Here is a 22261-nt window from a genome sequence, read left to right as displayed (position 1 = left end):
AGATCCTTGAAAGGACCTCCCTACGACCCATTACACCATGCAACAGACCATAATGTCATTCTGAAGGCGACGTTCCTACTCGCTTTAGCATCATCAAAGAGAGTTAGTGAACTACATGGTCTCTCGTACAACATCTCTCATTCAAAGGGATGATTTTAAGTGACGCTTGGCTTCGTCCCTGAGTTCATTGTAAAGACTCAAATCCGGGGGTACCTGACCCTAGATTCGGGTCCTTTCAGATTAACAGTCTACGTTCTGTAATCAATGACCCAGATCAATTGTTACTATGTCCAGTAAGGAGTTTGAGGTACTCCCTTAAATGCACAGCAGCAACCTGGCCCCGACTATTATTGTTATATGTTAGTTCAGGTAGAACTAAAAGGACGATTACTAAAAATTCTGGTTAGCTTGGATTCACAAGGTCATTGACATGGCTCTAAATCCAGAACATCCTCCAGCTCAAAAACCTAGAGCTCATGATGTCAGGGACATCAGTACGTCCCTGGCTTTCAAACGCAACTTCACCGTGTTGCAAGTGTTACAAGCAGCTGTATGGAAGTGTTAAACAACCTTCACAGCCTACTACCTACAAGATATGACCCACAGGAGACTCAATACGTTTTCTATCAGTCCTGTGGTGGCTGCACAACAGGTAGTTTAAAATACCTCAGGCTCCTTGTTGGACAAGTAGTGGTTGGGTGAACGGATTGGTTACCCGGTTTAAGTCTGGGATAATAAAAGTATGTCTGGCTTTTTCTTTTTCTTCATCTTCCCCTTTCTTGGGGTGCAGCACTATGGGTCCCTCTGCAAGCTGGCTTCAACCTCTGCAGGTAATTACTATTTCCCTTATGTAACATATTATAGTTTATATTGGTGTAATTGTACACGTCCCCAGTGCTTCCTGCGAGGGAGGCATTGGGAAACTTCTATTTTTATGTGTAAGGTTCCTTTTTAGAGCATTCTTACCTACACATTCATTTTCTATATCTCATAACCAGTATTGCCACGCCATTATCATTCTCACTTTGTATTGATAAGCGAGTTGGCAAGGTTTCCCTCGATTACAGTCTAATACTGTACTAGGCGAACTCGGGTCAATGACTACAGTATGCCAGTTGTCGGACTTATCTACCTACCTAAGGGTGTCATCCATAAATAATGTAACGTTTGTTAGTTTGTTGAACAAATGACAAATTCATATATAATTTGTATTTTTCCCTAATACAAACCTGGAGTTATTTATATAAATTGTTGTGCCATCACCTGTCCCCCAATAAGTCCTGCCTGCAATAAAGTGAGTAGATCACCAATAGATAGATACATATCTATATATATATATATATATATATATATATATATATATATATATATATATATATGTACTGTGATCCCTCGCTACTTCGCGGTTCGACTATCGCGGATTCACCACTTCGCGGATTTTTTTCATAACGCATGTATACACATATATCACGGATTTTCCGGAAATTTCGAAAATACCGCGATGTGACCGATGGTGCGAGATTGGAGAAAGTAAGGAAAATTGGATCATGATTGATTTTCAATATAAATGAAACTTTGAGGAGCAACAAAGATATCATTTGCTAGAGAGATAGAGAGGGGTAAGGAATGGGAGGTAGTGAAAAGTAGCCCACAGAGAGAGAGAGTGTGTGTGTTGTTTTAAATGTAATAAACAAAAAAATTTGATAGGTTATAACACATTGGTGCTTATGTAATATCAACTGTATAGACGGTTTGAATATGTTAAGAAATGGTATAAACGATACTTTGTTAGTGTATTCGTACGCTCTCAAGAGCGGCAGCTAGACGTCAGCTGATCTGATCACAGCCAAAAGTAAAACAAAAAGAAGTCAACAATACTCGATTTTTAAAACACACCCGAAATTTAAAAACAAAAGTACACGCTTTCTTAATGTGCAATTAACTATTTAAAGAGTAGCAATTTTCTATAATGAAATGATGTTTCCCAAAAAATTGTGGTTTGCTGATGAAATCGGATGCCGTATTTTTAGCAACGATTGAAATGGATGTAAACTCGGCATAATTTTTTCGTTTCGTATTTAATTGACACTAAGAAAACTAATTTTAGTTTCTTCATCTATATGTAAGTACAGTATTGTATAACACGAAGAGAGAGAGAGAGAGAATGAATCAGCTGTTGTAATCGAATGCCGTGTTTTTGTTTTGTGAGAATTTCATTGCCACGACTAACAACAACATACTGTACTGAACTTTACAGTATTATACAGACTACTGTGATATGATAAAGTAAAATATTTGTAATAACCTATTTTATATGAAGTGGGGCTATTTTTTTTGTTTAAAATTTACATTTACATACGTAAAACCACTCTCTCTCTCTCTCTCTCTCTCTCTCTCTCTCTCTCTCTCTCTCTCTCTCTCTCTCTCTCTCTCTCTCTCTCTCTCTCTCTCGTAAATTGTTTTCCTGCTTTGCTACGTATGTATGATTTTATATAGATACGGTAAATAATATTTGTAATAACATATTTTCTAAAAGCTTTTACTGTAATATCATTATTTATCACTTTCATCATGCGCGTTAAATGCCTTCGTTTGTTTATTACGATCGAAGATGGAACGTACTTTATGACGCCGCCGTTTCAGGCGGTGTCATAAAGAAAAACATTTCGTTTGGAAGTCCTAAGAAAAATGAAGTAAAACATTGGTAATAACAAAATCAACATACTGTATAATCAATATAATTGATGCAAAAACTAACCTATACACTGATGTGTACACTAAATGCGTTTGTTTCTTCATTATGAATAAACGTAAACAAAACATTGGTTGCCATTTTTTATCATGATTTTTGGCGTGTTTAGGAAACGCATGATATAAAATCGCCTTTAATATTTGTGCCTGTTTTAGTTTAGGGTACTGTAGTACATGCATTAAGTGTTCTGTACATTAAAGGGTAGTTTGTTAACAGTACTACGTACAAGGGAAGGTTTTAAAAGTCTGAATATACATGTTAAATAAATAGGTAAATATGGTGTCATACTTCGCGGATTTTCACCTATTGCGGCCGGGTCTGGAACCTATCTACCGCGATAAACGAGGGATCACTGTACAGTGAACCCTCGCTACTTCGCGGTTCGACCATCGCGGATTCACCACTTCGCGGGTTTTTTCCATAACCCATATATATATACATATCGCGGATTTTCCGGAAATTTCGAAAATACCGCGAAATCTGAAGACCCCCAAATACGATATTTTGTTACCTGTAATTCCATTAATACTGTAATTAGTAATATCTGCTCTTACTGATTGTTCATTGCATTACATATGATATATAATTCAGCACAGAAAGAAATAAAACACGAAAAGAGAATGTGATCATACGATAATACAGTACTGTATACAGTACGTAGTAAAATTAAATCGAACGTGAAACGCAAATCAGATGCAGTCATACCATATTAGAATGGTGTAAGGCTGCTGATGGCTACTATACTACAAATGTAATGGATGTGCATCTTTTCCATGATTCTTTTGTATGTATACGTACGTAGTACTGCATCCAATAATATTCTTTGTTGCAAAAATCACTTTTAAATATTTAACTTAGCCGGTGAATATATAATAGCTGCTGCTCCAGCGGCTCGACAGAAAAACACACAAAAACTCGCGAGCGATCGCTATGAAGGTTGCGGGTGTGCCCACCAGCGCCAACTATCGGCCAGATACCGCACATGCATGTAAACAAGCCTCAATTCTTCTCTGTCGACCTTGACGACAAGACGTATCAATACTCGCTGTATAACCTGGAGTTTTCTCAACATATTTGGTGAAGTACTTCATTTTGGTTTGAGCTTTCGCAGTGCAGGTGTTTTTCCTCAACTTAAACTCTTGAACTCTTTGTTGGACAGATTTAATTGTTGATGACTTGGATTGTTTTTTTGGACTTTCTTTGACTAGTTCAAAATGGCTGACGCTTCTCAAGCCCCTAGATTTCGTAAGTGTAATGCTAGGGATTGCAATAGGCGTCTTCCAAAGGCCTCTCTCGACCCATAGCCTGTGTGTTCTAATTGTCGGGGTAAAACCTGTCAATTAGGAGATCGGTGTGAGGAATGCGTGGGCCTTTCGGAATTCGATTGGCTCGAATACGACAAGTATTCTCGTAAGCTAGAGAGAGATAGGGTAAGGAGGAGTTCCTCTAGATCAGTAGATTTTTCCTCTCCACATGCCCCTGAACCTAATCCTTCCCCTGTAGTGGTTGTGCCTGAACCCCCTACTGGCACTCAGGAACCATCGATGCGAGACATGTTACGTGCCATTCATGCCTTGGGTGAAAGAGTTGAGTCGTTAGCTACAGATCGTAATCAACTCATGGCTGACGTTAAAGATCTAAAGTGTCAGAGTGCCACAGCGGAAAATCGTGGGAAAGTGATTAGTGCGCAAAGTGTTTTCAGTGTTGCGACCGAGGGTTCGTCTGTTCGTGCCTGTCGTTCGCCTAGTCCGAGACCTCTTGCAAGCTCCCAAGCCCAGGGGAGAAGTAATGTCGTACGACTTATGGGTTCGAGAGGCCTTGATCAGCGAACAGACGTTCCCTCTATGGTAACAGGCGTGTCTCATCAAGATCGCCCCTACCATAAGACGAGAGAGACCATTTTCTCCTCGTCATCCGAAGGCTTTTCACATAAGAAACCGTGGAGCAAGGTTTCTAGGCCCCTTAAGCGAAAGTCGGTCCCTTCAGGACAGGTCCAGCGTCCTGGTTGTAGCCATTGGGACAGCTCTGACCCTTTGCAGTCATCGGAAGACTGCTCGCCGCCTAAGCAGCAACGTTACACAGGCTCAGAGAGTCTTGCTGTAGGCAAGGTTGTGCAGTCTCAGACGTTAACCCTGTCTGTTACCGCAACCATTCCCGTTGATCCTAAATGGGTTGTTCTGCAAGACATGCAGATCAAGCTCGCCTCCCTTATGGAAGACTATTCTGCTGAAAAGGTTAACGATGATCCTCGCCGCTTAACTCATCGAGATCCTGGCCTTCAGCCGCCAAAACGAGCCTTTGCTCGTCCTGTTGACGTTGGCGTTGCTAAGTCACGTCAGTCTCGCTTTGTAGAGCCTCACTCGATGCAGTCACGTGTTGACTTTCAGCCGCATATGGACGTTCAGCCACTTCCTAATGCTCTTGTTGACGTTCAGGACGTTCGCCAACCAGCGGAGTTGACTTGTTTTGACGCTGAGCGTCAACCACCGCAGTCTAGAGTTGTTTTGACTGCTCAGTCTAGGCAGTCAAAACAGTCTCGAGTTGACGTCGAGCGTCCTCCCGCTCGCAGTTACATGACGTAGCGTCCTTGACTGCTACTAATGCACCAGTGCGTGTGGACTCTGCGTGTCAAGCATTGCCAACCCCTTTGCTTGTTACTCAGCAGTTGTCGGATGAGGATCCTTCAGATGAGGACGTTGCTGACCCTCATCATGATGATCATCCTTCGGATGTAGACGAACCTAGAACGGTTTCTCCCTCAATGGACTTTAAGAAAGTCATGTTAATTTTCAAGGAGCTTTTTCTCGATCACTTTGTCACTGTTGCTCCTCGTTCGCCACCGTCTGAGTTTGCTCTAGGCTTACCTGCTAACATGCCAGCCTTTACTAAGCTAGTGCTCTCTCGCTCTTCCAAGAGAGCTTTATGACTGTTAGGCGACTGGTTGGATACCAGGAGGAGTTTGGGGAAGACGGCCTTTGCCTTCCCTCCGTCAAAGCTCTCGTCTAGATCGAGCGTCTGGTATGCCACGGGAGAAGTTCTCGGCTTGGGAGTCCCTGCCTCTGCCCAGGGTGACTTCTCAAGCCTCGTAGACTCTCCCCGCCGCCTAGCCATGAGACGCTCGAAGATTAGTTGGTCCTCCTCGGACCTTGACCATCTGCTGAAAGGCGTATACAGGGCCTTTGAAGTTTTCAACTTCCTTGACTGGTCATTGGGAGCTTTAAGTAGGAAAATCTCATCAGCTGATAGAGATGTTTCCTTACTGATAATGTCATGTATGGATAAAGCCATCCGCGATGGTTCCAATGAGCTCGCTTCCTCTTTTACGTCGGGAGTCTTAAAGAAGCGAGAGTCCCTTTGCTCTTTTCTTTCGGCAGGAGTTACTCCCTGTCAGAGATCAGAACTGCTCTTTGCTCCCTTATCAAAGTTTTTGTTTCCGCAACAATTGGTTAAGGACATAGCTTCTTCGCTTGTGCAGAAGGACACCCATGACTTAATGGCGTCCTCTGCTCGCAAGGGGACTCCTTCTACGTCCTTTGCTGCTAGACCCAGGATCGACACTCCGGCATCCAGATTTATCCCGCCCTTTCGTGGCAGAGCTCCCAGCAGGGGAAGTACTCGTGCCGAGGGAAAGAGAGGAAAGAAGAGAGGAGCCAAGTCCTCACGTGGCAGAGTCTGACTGCCCACAGCCTCAGACAGCAGTAGGAGCCAGATTGAAGAGCTTCTGGCAGGCCTGGGAGAAGAGGGGCGCAGACCAATAGTCTGTTCGGTTGCTCAGAGAGGGGTACAAAATTCCGTTTGTACGCAAACCTCCTCTAGCGACATCCCCCATCGACCTCTCTCCCAGGTACCGAGAGGAGTCAAAGAGACAAGCCCTAAACCTAGAAGTGTCTCTGTTGCTAGAGAAGGGAGCGGTGGTGAAAGTCTCGGACCTTCAATCACCGGGGTTTTACAACCGTCTCTTCCTAGTCCCGAAGAAGACAGGAGGTTGGAGACCGGTGCTAGACGTCAGTGCGCTCAACGTCTTTGTTACGAAAACAAAGTTCACTATGGAGACCACGAAATCAGTCTTAGCAGCGGTCAGAAAGGGAGACTGGATGGTCTCTCTCGACCTACGAGACGCGTACTTCCACATCCCTATACACCCAGATTCCCAACCGTTTCTGAGGTTTGTTTTCAAAAATGTGGTTTACCAGTTTCGGGCCCTGTGCTTTGGCCTAAGTCCTGCTCCTCTCGTGTTTACGAGGCTTATGAGGAATGTAGTAAAATTCCTCCATTTATCGGGAATCCGAGCCTCCCTGTACTTGGACGACTGGCTTCGTCCAGTCATCGCTGTCTGCAGGATCTTCATTGGACATTGGATCTGACCAAGGAATTGGGACTTTTGGTCAACCTAGAAAAGTCCCAGCTGATCCCATCCCAAACTATACTGTATTTAGGGATGGAGATTCGCAGTCCAGTTTTTCGGGCTTTTCCGTCTCACCCGAATAGATCAAGCCCTGCTCAAAGTCCAACTTATGTTGAAGAGAGAATGGTGCTCAGTCAGGAATTGGATGAGTCTAGTAGGAACTCTATCATCCCTGGAGCAGTTTGTCTCGCTAGGAAGACTACCCCTTCGACCTCTCCAGTTCCATCTAGCCTTTCACTGGAACAAGGACAAGACGTTAGAGACGGTCTCAATCCCGGTCTCCGAACCAGTAAAGGCATGCCTGAAATGGTGGAACGACAATATCAGTCTGAGAGAGGGACTTTCACTAGCAGTTCAGAACCCAAACCACGTACTATTCTCAGAGACGCGTCGGATTTGGGTTGGGGTGCGACCCTGGATGGTCGGGAATGCTCAGGTCTGTGGACCTCAAGTCAGAGGAGCATGCACATCAACGGCAAGGAGCTTTTGGCAGTCCACTTGGCCTTGATGAAATTCGAGAGTCTCCTTCGAAACAAAGTGGTAGAGATCAACTCCGACAATACCACAGCCTTGGCGTACATCTCCAAGCAAGGAGGCACCCACTCCCTCACGCTGTACGAGATCGCAAGGGACCTGCTCATTTGGTCAAGAGATCGAGGCATCTCCCTGTTAACGAGGTTTATCCAGGGCGACTTGAACGTCTTAGCAGACTGTCTCAGTCGGAGGGGTCAGGTAATTCCTACGGAATGGACCCTCCACAAGGACGTGTGCAAGAGTCTTTGGGCGACTTGGGGTCAACCCACCATAGACCTCTTTGCCACCTCGATGACCAAGAGACTTCCAATCTATTGCTCTCCAGTCCCAGACCCAGCAGCAATACACATAGATGCATTTCTCCTAGATTGGTTTCATCTGGACTTATATGCATTCCCACCATTCAAGATTGTCAACAAGGTACTGCAGAAGTTCGCCTCTCACGAAGGGACAAGGTTGACGTTGGTTGCTCCCCTCTGGCCCGCGAGAGAGTGGTTCACCGAGGGACTTCGATGGCTGGTAGACTTTCCAAGAAGTCTTCCTCTAAGGGTAGATCTGTTACGTCAGCCCCACGTAAAGAATGTACACCAAAACCTCCCCGCTCTTCGTCTGACTGCCTTCAGACTATCGAAAGACTCTCAAGAGCTCGAGGCTTTTCGAAGGAGGCAGCCAGTGCGATTGCAAGAGCGAGGAGAGCTTCTACCATTAGAGTATACCAGTCGAAGTGGGAAGTCTTTCGAGACTGGTGCAAGTCAGCATCTGTGTCCTCGTCCAGTACCTCTGTAGCCCAAATCGCTGATTTTCTTTTACATCTGAGAAAGGTTCGCTCCCTTTCAGCTCCCACGATCAAGGGCTACAGGAGCATGTTGGCTTCGGTCTTTCGGCATAGAGGCTTAGATCTTTCCAACAATAAAGATCTCCAAGATCTCCTTAAGTCTTTCGAGACCTCTAAGGAAAGTCGTTTGGCAACTCCTGGATGGAACTTAGACGTGGTCCTAAGGTTCCTCATGTCAGACAGGTTTTAGCCATTACATTCAGCCTCCCTGAAGGATCTCACCCTCAAGACACTTTTCCTAGTGTGCTTGGCTTCGGCTAAAAGGGTCAGTGAACTTCATGCCTTCAGTAAGAACATCGGCTTTTCTACAGAAAAAGCCACTTGTTCACTTCAACTTGGTTTCCTGGCCAAAAATGAACTGCCTTCTCGTCCTTGGCCTAAATCCTTTGATATTCCTTGCTTATCAGAGATCGTAGGCAACGAACTGGAAAGAGTATTATGTCCTGTTAGAGCTCTTAAGTTCTATTTAGCTCGTACTAAGTCATTACGAGGTAAATCTGAGGCATTATGGTGTTCAGTTAAGAAACCATCATTGCCTATGTCAAAGAATGCTTTGTCATATTTTATCAGATTTTTAATACGAGAAGCTCATTCTCACTTGAATGAGAAAGACCGATGTTTGCTTAAGGTTAAGACGCACGAAGTTAGAGCTATAGCAACCTCCGTGGCCTTCAAGCAAAATAGATCTCTGCAAAGTATCATGGACGCGACTTTTTGGAGAAGCAAGTCAGTGTTCGCGTCATTTTACTTAAAAGATGTCCAGACTCTTTACGAGGACTGCTACACACTGGGTCCATTCGTTGCAGCGAGTGCAGTAGTGGGTGAGGGTTCTACCACTACACTTCCCTAATTCCAATATCCTTTTTAATCTGTCTCTTGAAATGTTTTTAATATTGTTTTTTGGGTTGTACGGAAGGCTAAGAAGCCTTTCGCATCCTGGTTGATTTGGCGGGTGGTCAAAGTCATTTCTTGAGAGCGCCCAGATTGGGGGTTTGATGAGGTCCTGTTTGTGTGGGTTGCAGCCCTTGATACTTCAGCTCCTGGGAGTCTTTCAGCATCCTAAGAGGATCGCTGGGCTTCGTGAGGAAGACAGTCTTACAAGGCAGAGTAATCGTCTAAGTCAACTTCCTTACCAGGTACCTATATATTTGGGTTTTGTTATATTATAACTGTCAAAAACTCTAAGCATATACGCTGTAAACTTAATTAACTCTGGTCTCTACCCACCACCTTGGGTGTGAATCAGCTATTATATATTCACCGGCTAAGTTAAATATTTAAAAATGATATTTTAATTATAAAATAAATTTTTGAATATACTTACCCGGTGAATATATAAATTAAAGGCCCCCCCTTCCTCCCCAATAGAGACGCAGCGGGACGAGAAGAATTGAGGCTTGTTTACATGCATGTGCGGTATCTGGCCGATAGTTGGCGCTGGTGGGCACACCCGCAACCTTCATAGCGATCGCTCGCGAGTTTTTGTGTGTTTTTCTCTCGAGCCGCTGGAGCAGCAGCTATTATATATTCACCGGGTAAGTATATTCAAAAATTTATTTTATAATTAAAATATCATATTTCGAATGAGCGTACGAGAGAGAGAGAGATAGAGAGAGAGACACATCCTACAAAAGAATAAAATAGCATACGTAAAGCTATTACGTGTATTATTATTGTTATTATTATTATTGTTGTTGTTGTTAATAAAATTATTATTGTTATTATTATTATCATTATTATTATTATTATTACTGTATTATTATCATACGATAATTCAGTACTGTATACAGTACGTAGTAAAATTGAATCGAACATGAAACGCAAATCAGATGCAGTCATACCATATTAGAATGGTGTAAGGCTGCTGATGGCTACTACTGTACTACAAATGTAATGGATGTGCTTCTTTTCCATGAATCTTTTGTATGTATACGTACGTAGTACTGCATCCAATAATATTCTTTGTTGCAAAAATCACATTTCGAATAAGCGTACGAGAGAGAGAGAGAGATAGAGAGAGAGAGAGAGACACACACATCCTACAACAAAAGAATAAAATAGCATACGTAAAGCTATTATTATTATTGTCATTATTATTATTATTGTTGTTGTTGTTAATAAAATTATTATTGTTATTATTATTATCATTATTATTATTATTATTACTGTATTATTATCATTATTTATTATTATTATTATTAATACTGTACGTACAGTATACGCGGGGTATCTTGTACTTTGAGTTGGTAACCTACGCATCATATAAGACGGGTTGTGATTGGTTCAAGCGCTGATAGATGACGAATCAGAACTCAAGTTTTATTATCTAGCCTGTGATTGGTGTTTTGCCCGCATCTCCAACCCGCAGCATCTAGGTTCTCGCGGCGGCCACTTTCTCTTACGCCGTATCGCTAAGTAGACGTTCTTAAGTTTGTGAACTTTAATCGCTGTGTGCGACTGTTTTAAGCTGAACTTTTTGTTGAACTTTCTGTTAAATCCTACTGTACAATGGCTCCCAAGCGTTTGCTTCTACTAAGGCTGGTAGTGAGCCTAAACGCCACCGAAGGATGATGACGATTGCTGAGAAGGTGACGCTTCTCGATATGTTGAAAGACGGTAGAAGCTACGCGGCCGCAGCGCGCCATTTTGGAATCAACGAATCCACTGTTCGCTATATCAAGAAGGACGAGGCGAACATTAGAAAGACGGCTGCAATCACCTTTAGCAGATCAGCGAAGCGAGTCGTTACCACGCGTAATAAAACGATCGTACGCATGGAAGGTGCTTTAGCTGTGTGGATTGCCGACGGCCGGAAGAAGAACATAGCCTTGGATACGAACACCATCTGAACAAAGGCTTTGAGCTTGTATGAGAATTTTGCTGCAAAGGAACCTCAAGACGACGACGGCAACCATGCTGAAGAAGATGATGATGCAGATGAACCTCAACCAGGGACATCCACTGATTCCCAGCCTCAGAAACAACGTTTTTCCGCCAGCAAAGGATGGTTCGCGAAGTTTCAGAAACGCTTCGCTCTGAAAAGCGTTTCCCTGCATGGCAAGGCTGCTTCGGCTGACACTGCCGCTGCTGAAACTTACGTGAACTAGACGTTCAAGAATATTATCGCCGAAAGTGGATACAAGCCGGAACAAGTGTTTAATATGGATGAGACCGGCTTGTTTTGGAAGAGAATGCCGTCGCGAACTTTCCTGTTCAAAGAGGAAGCCAAAGCCTCTGGCTTTAAAGCATTCAAGGATCGCGTTACCCTCGTGATGTGTGGCAATGCTGCTGGATTTTTGCTAAAGCCGGGGCTTATTTATAAGTCGAAAAATCCTCGCGCTTTGAAAAATAAGAATAAGAATCTCCTTCCCGTGTACTGGATGCATAATCCAAAAGCATGGATTACAAAGATGCTGACCTCCAACTGGTTCCACCAGTGTTTCATCCCGCAAGTCAATGAATATCTCGTAGAGAAGGGCTTGCCATTCAAGATCCTTCTCCTTATGGGTAACGCTGGTGGACACGCAACTGACCTGTCGCGTGAGGGCGTTCAGGTTGAGTTCCTGCCACCCAACACCACGTCATTAATTCAAGGCCCTCTACACGAAGAATACCTTTGCGGACCTCGTTGCGTGTGTGGATGCTGCCCAAGATGATGAGGATGAGGATTTTAACTTGAAGGCGTACTGGCGGCAGTACACCATAGGCACGTGCCTGAAGAATATTCAGAAGGCACTGCAAGAGATGAAACCTGCAACTGTGAATGCGAGCTGGAAGAAGTTGTGGCCCCAGATTGTTTACGACGACGAGGAATTTACACCTGCTGAGATTCAACACTCTGCAGTAGGCAAATCTGTGCAGTTGGCTGCCATAATTGGAGGTGACGGGTTTGATGACATGACGACTGAAGACGTCGACGAGTTGTTGGACTGCCATTCCCAGCCGCTAACTGACGCAGACCTAGAAGACCTGATGAAATCGGCAAGCGAAGAAGAGAGTGAAACCCAGGAAGAGACCCAAGAAAATGTCGAAGAAACGGGCTTAACACTAGAACGGCTTGCCAAGGTCTGCAACCATATAAAGGAGGTGAAAGAAATGTTGCAAGAGTGGGACGAGGATATGGTTCGGTCTATGCAATTCTCCAACAAGTTCGATGACATCATGACTCCCTACAGGATGCTCTTAGAGCGAAAAAAGAAGCAGAGGCATCAACTTCCGATCACAATGTTCTTCCAGCCTCGCAAAAAAGAGCCAGTTCCTCCTGCTAGTACGCCTTCGGAAGAAATTGAAGAAATTGAAGAGGTGTCCCAGGAAAAGACACCTCCGTCTGAAGAGACGTAAAATACTATCATTGGCTGCATAGTAGGAGACATCATCAGCTTCATCATCATCATTTCTACTGTGCAGCAAATTCATCGCCATCATCATTCAAGTTTTTCTTGAACTTCTTTCGTGGTGAGTACAGTAACAATCTTTATTTTTTACTTTAATATTCTAACATTTTAATATTTGTGCCTGTTTTATAGTTTAGTACTGTATACATTAAGTTAAAGGGAAGGTTTTAAAAGTCTACATGTTGTAACCTATCATATTTTTTTGTTTAAAATTTACATTTACAGTACGTACGTAAAACAATCTCTCTCTCTCTCTCTCTCCCTCTCTCTCTCTCTCTCCCTCTCTCTCTCTCTCTCTCTCTTAAATTGATTTTTTTTGTTTAAAATTTACATTTACAGTACGTATGTAAAACAATTCTCTCTCTCTCTATCTCTCTCTCTCTCTCTCTCTCTCTCTCTCTCTCTCTCTCTCTCTCTCTCTCTCTCTCTCTCTCGTAAATTGTTTTCCTGCTTTGCTACGTACAATATGTACTGTATGATTTTATATAGATACGGTAAATTATATTTGTAATAACATATTTTGTAAATGCTTTTACTGTAAATATCATTATTCATCACTTTCATCATGCGCGTTAAATGCCTTCTTTGTTCTGAGCGTGGTTGTTTACTGAGCGTATAGTACTTTATGGCGGCGTCATAAAGAAAAACATTTCATTTGGAAGTCCTAAGAAAAATGAAGTAAAACATTGGTAATAACAAAATCAACATACTGTATAATCAATATAATTGATGCAAAAACTAACTTATACATATATGTGTACACTAAATGAGTTTGTTTCTTCATTATGATCAGAGATGAACGTAAACAAAACATTGGTTGCCATTTTTTATCGTGCTTTTTAGCGTGTTTAGGAAACACATGATATAAAATCGCCTTTAATATTTGTGCCTGTTTTAGTTTAGGGTACTGTAGTACATGCATTAAGTGTTCTGTACATTAAAGGGTAGTTTGTTAACAGTACTACGTACAAGGGAAGGTTTTAAAAGTCTGAATATACATGTTAAATAAATAGGTAAATATGGTGTCACTACTTCGCGGATTTTCACCTATCGCGGCCGGGTCTGGAACCTATCTACCGCGATAAACGAGGGTTCACTGTAATCATGGGTCCTAAGAAGCTTAGTTTCGGTTCAGGAAGTAGTAGTGGTGAGAAAAGGAAGAAGTCAATGCTTTCATTAAAACTAAAGCAAGAAATTATTAAAAAACATGAGCGCGGTGTTCGTGTGAGCAATCTGGCTAAACGATATGGCCGGAATATGTCTACGATCTCGACGATCATCAAACAGAAGGCATCCATTAAAGCAGTCAAACCATCAAAGGGGATCACCATTATTTCTAAACGTCGTATCCCTACCCTGGAAGAGATGGAACGCCTTTTGTTGATATGGATAAAGGACAAAGAGATTGTTGGCAATACGATCACTGAAACGATCATTTGTGAGAAGGCTAGTGCTATCTATTGTGACTTGAAGGCGGCGGGCTCTGGGGGTGACGCGGGGGAGAGTTCAACCGATCCTACGACGGAGGAATTCAAGATGTCTCGAGGTTGGTTCGAGAAATTTAAGAAACGGACCAGGATTCATTCAGTTGTTCGGCACGGAGAGGCTTCAAGTTCGGACACCAAGGCTGCTAACGATTTTGTTAAGAAGTTCGAAAAGATCGTGGAGGAGGAAGGCTACGTAAAGCAGCAAGTTTTCAACTGAGATGAAAACGGTCTGTTTTGGAAAAAGATGCCTAGTCGAACATACATTACCGCCGAAGAGAAGAAAATGCCTGGACATAGCGTATGAAGGATGGGTTGACTCTTGCCCTTTGTGTCAAAGCCAGCGGGCACTGCAGAAAAAAGCCGTTATTGGTTTACCATTCCGAAAACCCTAGGGCATTTAAGGCACATAGAATCAATAAGGACATGCTGCATGTTTTGTGGCATGCTAATTCTAAGGCTTGGGTCACTAGGCATATCTTTGTTGAATGGGTAAACCTAGTTTTTGGCCCTGCCATCAAGAAGTACCTTCAGGAGAGGAATTTGCCTTTGAAGTGCTTGCTTTGCTTGGATAATGCACCCGCTCACCCCCCAGGATTCGAAGATGATATCATCGACCAGTACAAATTCATCAGAGTGCTGTATCTTCCACCGAACACCACCCCTATCCTCCAGCCCATGGACCAGCAAGTCATCTCTAATTTCAAGAAGCTCTACACCAAGCACTTATTTAAGCAGTGCTTTAATGTCACGCAAAGCACCAACTTAACTTTGCGTGAATTTTGGAGGAGCCATTTCAATATCGTGTACTGCTTAAAGATCATATATCAGGCTTGGGGGGGGAGTAACTCGTCGGACACTGAATTCAGCTTGGAAGAAGCTTTCGCCTGATGCTGTTTCTCCCAGAGATTTTGAAGGTTTTGGCCCCGACCCTGAACCTGTGCTTGCCGTAGAGGAAGACGTAGAAGAGATTGTATCCCTTGGCAAGTCCATGGGTCTGGAGGTCGATGAAGATGACATCACCGAACTCGTCAAGGAGCATCATGAAGAGCTCACCACCGAGGAACTCAAGGAGCTGCAAGCCATGCAGCATGATGAGTTCCAAGCACAGTTGAGTGAGTCGGAGGAGATCGAGGAGGTAGGTCACATCTTAAGTTTGGCTGAAATAAAACAAATGTTGGCATATCATCAACACGTGGTTGATTTCATTGATAAGCATCACCCACAGAAACTTCAGGTTTGCCATGTAGTTTCACCGTTCGATGATGTCTGTTTAACTCATTTCAGAAAAATTCTAAAAAGCCATACCAAGCAACTTTCTCTCGATAGTTTCTTTTAAAAATCTACGAAGCGGTCTAGTGATCGTGATGAAGAGAAAGAAAGTGAAGCAAAGAAAAGTAAGACCGAATCGAGTGAAAGTGATGCAAATTAAAAATAAAAAAGAAAAAAAATGTAAAGAAAATCTGAAATATAAAAATGAATAAATGAAAAATAAGCTAAGTTAGGTTAAAGTTCACGTAGTGTAAGTTAGAGTAAGTTACGGTATGTTATTGCAGTCACCATCTCTACCTCCTCACTGATCTTTTGTCTCCTCCTGCGTAGCAATTCCTACACCTGCGTTGGCCTGTCTCTAAGGTAAAGTGTCAATAAAAACCCCTTTTTTATTTATTATTTCTTTATTATTATTCTTTTTTAGATCTTTCTTTATTATGCAATTGTATTAATGTTATGTGTAATTATGTGTAGCAATTTATTAAGGAGTTATCATGGGCTTTTGGGCTGTGGAACGAATTATTCAAATTGCAGTGTATTCTTATGGGAATATTTGCTCCAATGTACGATCGTTTTAACATACGATTCAATTCCCGGAACGAATTAAGATCGTATGTAGAGGTACTGCTGTAAAGCATTTGACTGCTATGGATGTATAAAATAAATAAGGATGAAACTTGAAGAGGATAAATGAGATTCATGGATATCTTACAGTAGTCATGATGAAGCATTTAAAGCACTAAGTAACATGAATAATATTAAAATTAATACCTTGAATGTAGCGGCTGCTCTCTGCGATAAGGTACCGAAGGATTTAGATGTATATAGGCCTGCCTACTGGTTGGAAAAAGATGCTAATTTAGTTATGCATTCCCATAGAAAGCCAAGACCACCAATGTGGATTGTAGCTGATTCAAAGGGGGTTACAGGGAATCATTTTAAAATATGCAAATTGATTTAGAAAAAAGTAGGAACTATTGCACTGGGAGATATATCTCGTTTTGGAAAAAATAGTTTCCTTATCCATGCCAAATCAATCACACAATCTGTAATACTGTCCAACCTAAATACAACTAATGATGATATTAATTTAGATGTCAAACCCCACCTAAATTTTAGTTACGGAAGGGGAGTAGTTTTTAACAGACTTCTGTATGAATTTACAGAGGAGGAGATACTGTCCATCTGTCCACTAAATGTATGGAAAGTCCATAAAATTCCTGGAACATCAATGATTATACTTACTTTCCAGGATGCTGATGTACCTTTCCATATTACTATTGAAAACGAAATAATTAAAGTACGACAATTCAAGCAGAAGCCACTGCAGTCTTTTAATTGTTTTAAATTTGGACACCCATCTAAGGTTTGCAAAAATGAGAAAATATATGGTAGCCTATTTGCTCCAAATCTTACCATGGAGAATGTGCACTTGGAGAGAGGTGTTCGAATTGCAACTTGAATCATAAATACACAGACAAGAGCTGTGAGCTGTATAAGTTGGAAGAATCTGTTCTTAACAAATCTAGTTTGGAACATATAAGTGTGGGACATGCCAAAAGACTATTAAATAAATCAAATAGCTGTGCTAAGGCATTAAAATCAAACCCACCTAATACTGCCAATAGCTCTAGAAAAAGAATTATACCCACTGATAAAATGTCAAATGGCGAGGTAAGCATATTACCTCCTGAGGTTTTACCACGGTGTATTAACACTAAGGCATTGCCCATTTCTGTACAGCCTTCGTTCCCGATTACAAAAGCTAGTACAAACCTCTCTCAGGCCATGTCCTTGCCTGATTTGATGGAGGTTCCACTAAAAACCAACTTACCTAATGCACCTGTAGTGGGCAAGGTGCAAAAGCCTAGAATCCCACCATCTATTAATCGTAAAAGAGAGACACCTCCATCTCTCTCACCCCCTCCATTAGAAACATTAAAGTTATGACATCAAATAAATTTGATGATTTGTCTGTTGATCTTTTTAATGAACCAGAAGATAAACTGAATAAATCAGAAATTCAAGTTGAGGTCCTCCATCCGCCTCAACAAATAGATCAAAAGGACACAAAGAAAAACACAAACGTAAAACCCAATATATTAAGACCATCTCTGAAGAAACTTACAGGTAATAATGTTAGATTAAAAAATGCTAATGGGAAGACCTCATCCAAGATGTCTTCCAGAAATAATCCATAGTTTTCTCCTCCATTTTACAATGGAATTGTCAGGGTTTAAGGGCTAAATATGAAGAACTAAAATCCTAATTCATGAACATTCCCCCATAATTGTATGTCTACAGGAAATTAAGCTTGATGCTAACACTTCTAGTCCTCAAGAGTATGTTAGCTATAGAACACCATATACTGTAATCAGCAATCAGGGAGCCATGGCGGAAGTCTCATGTACGTTCATCAAGATGTTCCCCAAATACCTTTGTCTATTCGCACACCCCTGCAGGCAGTGGTTGTACAAATTGATATAGGGAGAAAATATACAATATGCTCTCTGTACTTACCTCCAAATGATAATATTTTATATGATGATTTAGTAGAGGTCATTCAACATCCCTCAACCTTTTCTCTTACTGGGAGATATGAATGGTAGACATCCTTTATGGGGTGATGTTTTGGTAAACACAAGGGGCAATATTATCTCATCAATTGTGGAGAATGAGGATGGCAGACTCCTTAATACAGGAGAGCCCACGCACTTCCATATTCAGACAGGTACCTTGTCATGCATTGACCTTTCAATTGCAAGCTCTAACTGCCTTCTTGATTTTGATTAGAGAACATTAGATGATTGGCATACTAATGATCATGCACCAATCATTATAAACACCAACAAGGGTTCGCCTTTACAAAGATCACCATGATGGAATCTTGACTAGGCAGACTGGGTTAAATTTTGTGAGTTAAGTGAAATTGAAGGGAGTGCAGAACTGTTGGAAAGTATTGATGATGCCATAGACCTACTGATTGGGAATTTCCATACAGCAGGAATCAATTCGATTCCCAAAACCACAGGATTATTCAAACGACGACCAGTCCCGTGTTGGTCTTCAGAACTAACAGCCTTGCCACAGAGCCACCAGAAAATATCTGATTAGATTGCGTAGATGCCGTACTGATGAAAATTTGATAACATACAAAAAGTGTAGAGCACAGTTCCGTCGTGCCATGAAAGAAGCTAGACGCCAGTCATGGGTGTCTTTTGTTTCCTCCATTAACAGTAGAACACCACCATCTTTCATATGGAGGAAAATAAAAAAAGATTGCAGGTAAATTTACCCCAAACCCACCACCAGTGTTAAAAGTGAAAGATCAGTATGTGACTGAAGCAAATGATGTTAGCAATGCCCTGGCTGATCATTTTTCAAATGTATCATGCAAGTGTGTAGCAGCTCCTGGTCACTAGTATAGGAGCATTGAAGAAAAGAAAATTTTAAATTTTGCAACAGGAAGGGAAGAATTGTATAATTCTCCTTTTACTGAAAGAGAACTTGATTCCGCACTTGCTACTTGTAACGATACAGCCCCTGAACCTGATGGAATTCCATATGCAATGATTAAACATGTAAATTTTAATACAAAGTTATTTATTTTAAACATTATGAATAGAATATGGCATGATCATAGTTACCTAAGTGTTTGGGAACTAGCCATTATTTTAGCCTTTTTAAAACCCGGTAAGGACAAGTTTTTAGCAGCAAACTACCGACCTATTACATTGACATCTTGTTTATGTAAAATCATGGAGAAGATGGTCAATGCAAGGCTGATGTGGTACCTTGAAAAGAAGGTTATTTTATCACCCATTCAATGTTGAATCAGAAAAATGCACTCAACGACTGATGTGTTGATACGACTTGAGTCCTCTCTTTGTGAAGCCTTTTCTTCCAAACAGCACCATGTGACAGTCTTTTTTTACCTTGAAAAGGCATATGATACCACATGGAAATATGGTATACTTAAAAAAAAATCATGAATTTTGGTTAAGAGGAGAGCTACCACTATTTATTCAGTCATTTCTTTCAGTTAGAGTTTTTCAAGTGAGAGTGGGGGAAACTCTATCAGAGATTAATGTCAGGAAGGAGTTCCTCAGGGTAGTGTGCTGAATGTAACCCTGTTTGCACTAGCAATTAATGGGATATCATCAGTCATTCCCCAGGATGTTCTCTCAATGTTATTTGTGGATGATCTCTTCATATCATTTGCTGGAGCTAGAATGGCAATGGTTGAGAGAAAAATACAACTCTCAATCGACAAAATTATCCAGTGGGTCGATATGAATGGATTCAAGTTCTCGACAAGTAAAACTATTATTGTCCATTTCTGTCGTATCCGGGGAGTACATCCAGACCCGGATATATACATTAAAGGTCAATGGATCCCATGTGTAAGTGAAGCTAAATTTTTGAGTTTGATATTTGATTGTAGGCTTACATGGGTTTCTCACTTAAAAGCGTTGAAAGCTAAATTGTCTTGAGCCTCTGAATATTTTAAAAGTATTATCCCATACATCCAGGGGGCCAGACTGCAATACTATTTTAAAATCATATAAGGCCTTGATTTTTTCCAAAATTAGTTATGGATGTGAAACACTCCTCAGCCACCCCAAACCGATTTAAGATATTAGATTCAATACATCATGCTGGTATTAGATTGTCCACAGGAGCGTTTAGAACCTCATCTATCCCAAGAGTCCTTGTTGATGCTGGAGAGTTACCTCCAGACCTTTACCGAATGTCCTCAATTATTCGGTATTGGTTTAGATTGCAAAGACTCCCTAATTCTTTAGCCTTTCAGACTGCAAGCATTGTAAGGCACTCAACATACTTTGAGTTGCACCCAATATCTCCTCAACCATATGACTTTCGGGTAAAACAAATATTAAACAAGTCTTGATATATCTAGAATTAAGGTGCTTTCATTTAAGGTATCATTAATGCCTCCATGGAAATGACCTGAGGTATCTTTTTGTAAATACTTTATTGGAGTTAAGAAGAATATGACTGACTTGGAATCCTGGTCTCTTTTTATGGAATATGTTGCTGAACATAGGGGATTGACTTTTATGTATACTGATGGCTCCAAATCTGATGCTGGCGTTGGATTTGGAGTACATAGTAATGGTTTTAATTGTAAAGGTGCCCTTCCTCTAACAGCTTCCATATTTACTGCCGATTTGTATGGCATACTAACCGCTATTGAGAAAATAGCGTTGGAGAAGGAGGGTAATTTTACCATTATTAGTGATGCAAGGAGTGTCCTTCAAGCTTTAGAAGCTTGTAACCCTCTAGTTTTAAAGATTTTAGAATGGCTTTTTATTATAGGACGGGGAGGTATAATGGTTCGATTTTGTTTGGTTCCTGCACATGTAGGTGTGTCTAGGAATGAGAAGGCAGATTTACTTGCGAAGAATACTACATCCAAGTTGCTACCAAGAAGGTATCCCATTCCCTGTAATGATTTCCTACCTAAAATCAAGAAATTGTTTTGTAATAAATGGCAGCAGCACTGGGATAGTCTAGATGGTAATGAAATGAGAGAAGTAACAAATGTCATATCTCCTTGGAGGTATAACATGATGCCCCGAAAGTGGGAGACGTCTCTTTGTCATCTCCTTATTGGTCACACTCGGTTGACACACGAGTTTCTGCCGAAGGGCCAACATCAACCGTATTGCGAGGACTGTTTAGTACCTTTAACAGTGAGGCATTTGTTGACCGAATGCCCCAATTATAATAACTTAAGAAATAGATATCTGTTTGAGGCACGAGGTGAGGATGGAATGTTCATCCTTGCCAAGATTCTTGAACATGATGTGTCCTACCATGCGAGCGGCATCTTTAGATTTATTTCAGTAGCAGGTCTTCTGAAAACTATTTAACTTCTATAATGACATTCAACTTTTATGGTTTTAATTGAATATTCTTTTATTTTTTATAAAAAATAAATGATATCGGCGTCAATGACCTTAGATGTCAGGATGCCTGAAAACTTTAAATCAATCAATCAATCAATTGTCGGCGAGGGCGGCCTTTGTCTGATCAAATGCCTGCTGCTGAATTGTTTCCCATTTTAACTTCTTTGCATTCCCCTTCAGGACGTCGTTCAGTGGTTACATGATGCTAGTGATATCTGGGATGAAACGTTGATAATAATTGACCATGCTGATGAATTCCTGCTGGGCCTTGATTGTTATAGTCGTGGGAAAGGTCCTCACTGCTTTCACCTTGGAGGTCATGGGGCAAACTCCCGTCGAGGAGACCTCGTGTCCCAGGAAATCCACCCTCTCTGTGCCAAACGTTCATATGTCGAAGCAGACAACTAACTCGTTCGCCTGCAGGCGTTTCAGGACCGTCCGGATGTGGTCCTTGTGCTCTTCCCGCGATCTGGAAAATATCAGGATGTTGTCCACGTAGCAGTAGCAGTATGGTAGATCGTCGAGATTGCTGTCTATCAGGTGCTGGAAGGTGGCCCCTGTGTTTCTAAGGCCAAAGGTGGAGAAGGGCAGGATGATGGCTGTCTTTGGAATGTAGTCCAGGTGGATGGGGACTTGGAAGTATGAGTTGAGG

The 22261-nt window shown here is 41.6% G+C and overlaps 1 protein-coding gene across 1 annotated transcript in view; it reads left to right on the top strand.

Annotated features, from left to right (window-relative positions):
• Nucleotides 1-22261, top strand: part of LOC137617279 (zinc finger protein 585A-like) — a 203311-nt gene that overhangs the window by 166845 nt on the left and 14205 nt on the right. The gene's annotated exons all lie outside the window — the stretch shown is intronic.

Source organism: Palaemon carinicauda, chromosome 2 (assembly GCF_036898095.1).
Source record: "Palaemon carinicauda isolate YSFRI2023 chromosome 2, ASM3689809v2, whole genome shotgun sequence".
Lineage (NCBI taxonomy): Eukaryota > Metazoa > Arthropoda > Malacostraca > Decapoda > Palaemonidae > Palaemon > Palaemon carinicauda.
Note: the sequence above shows the minus strand (reverse complement) of the source record. Positions and strands in the feature narration are given on the sequence as shown.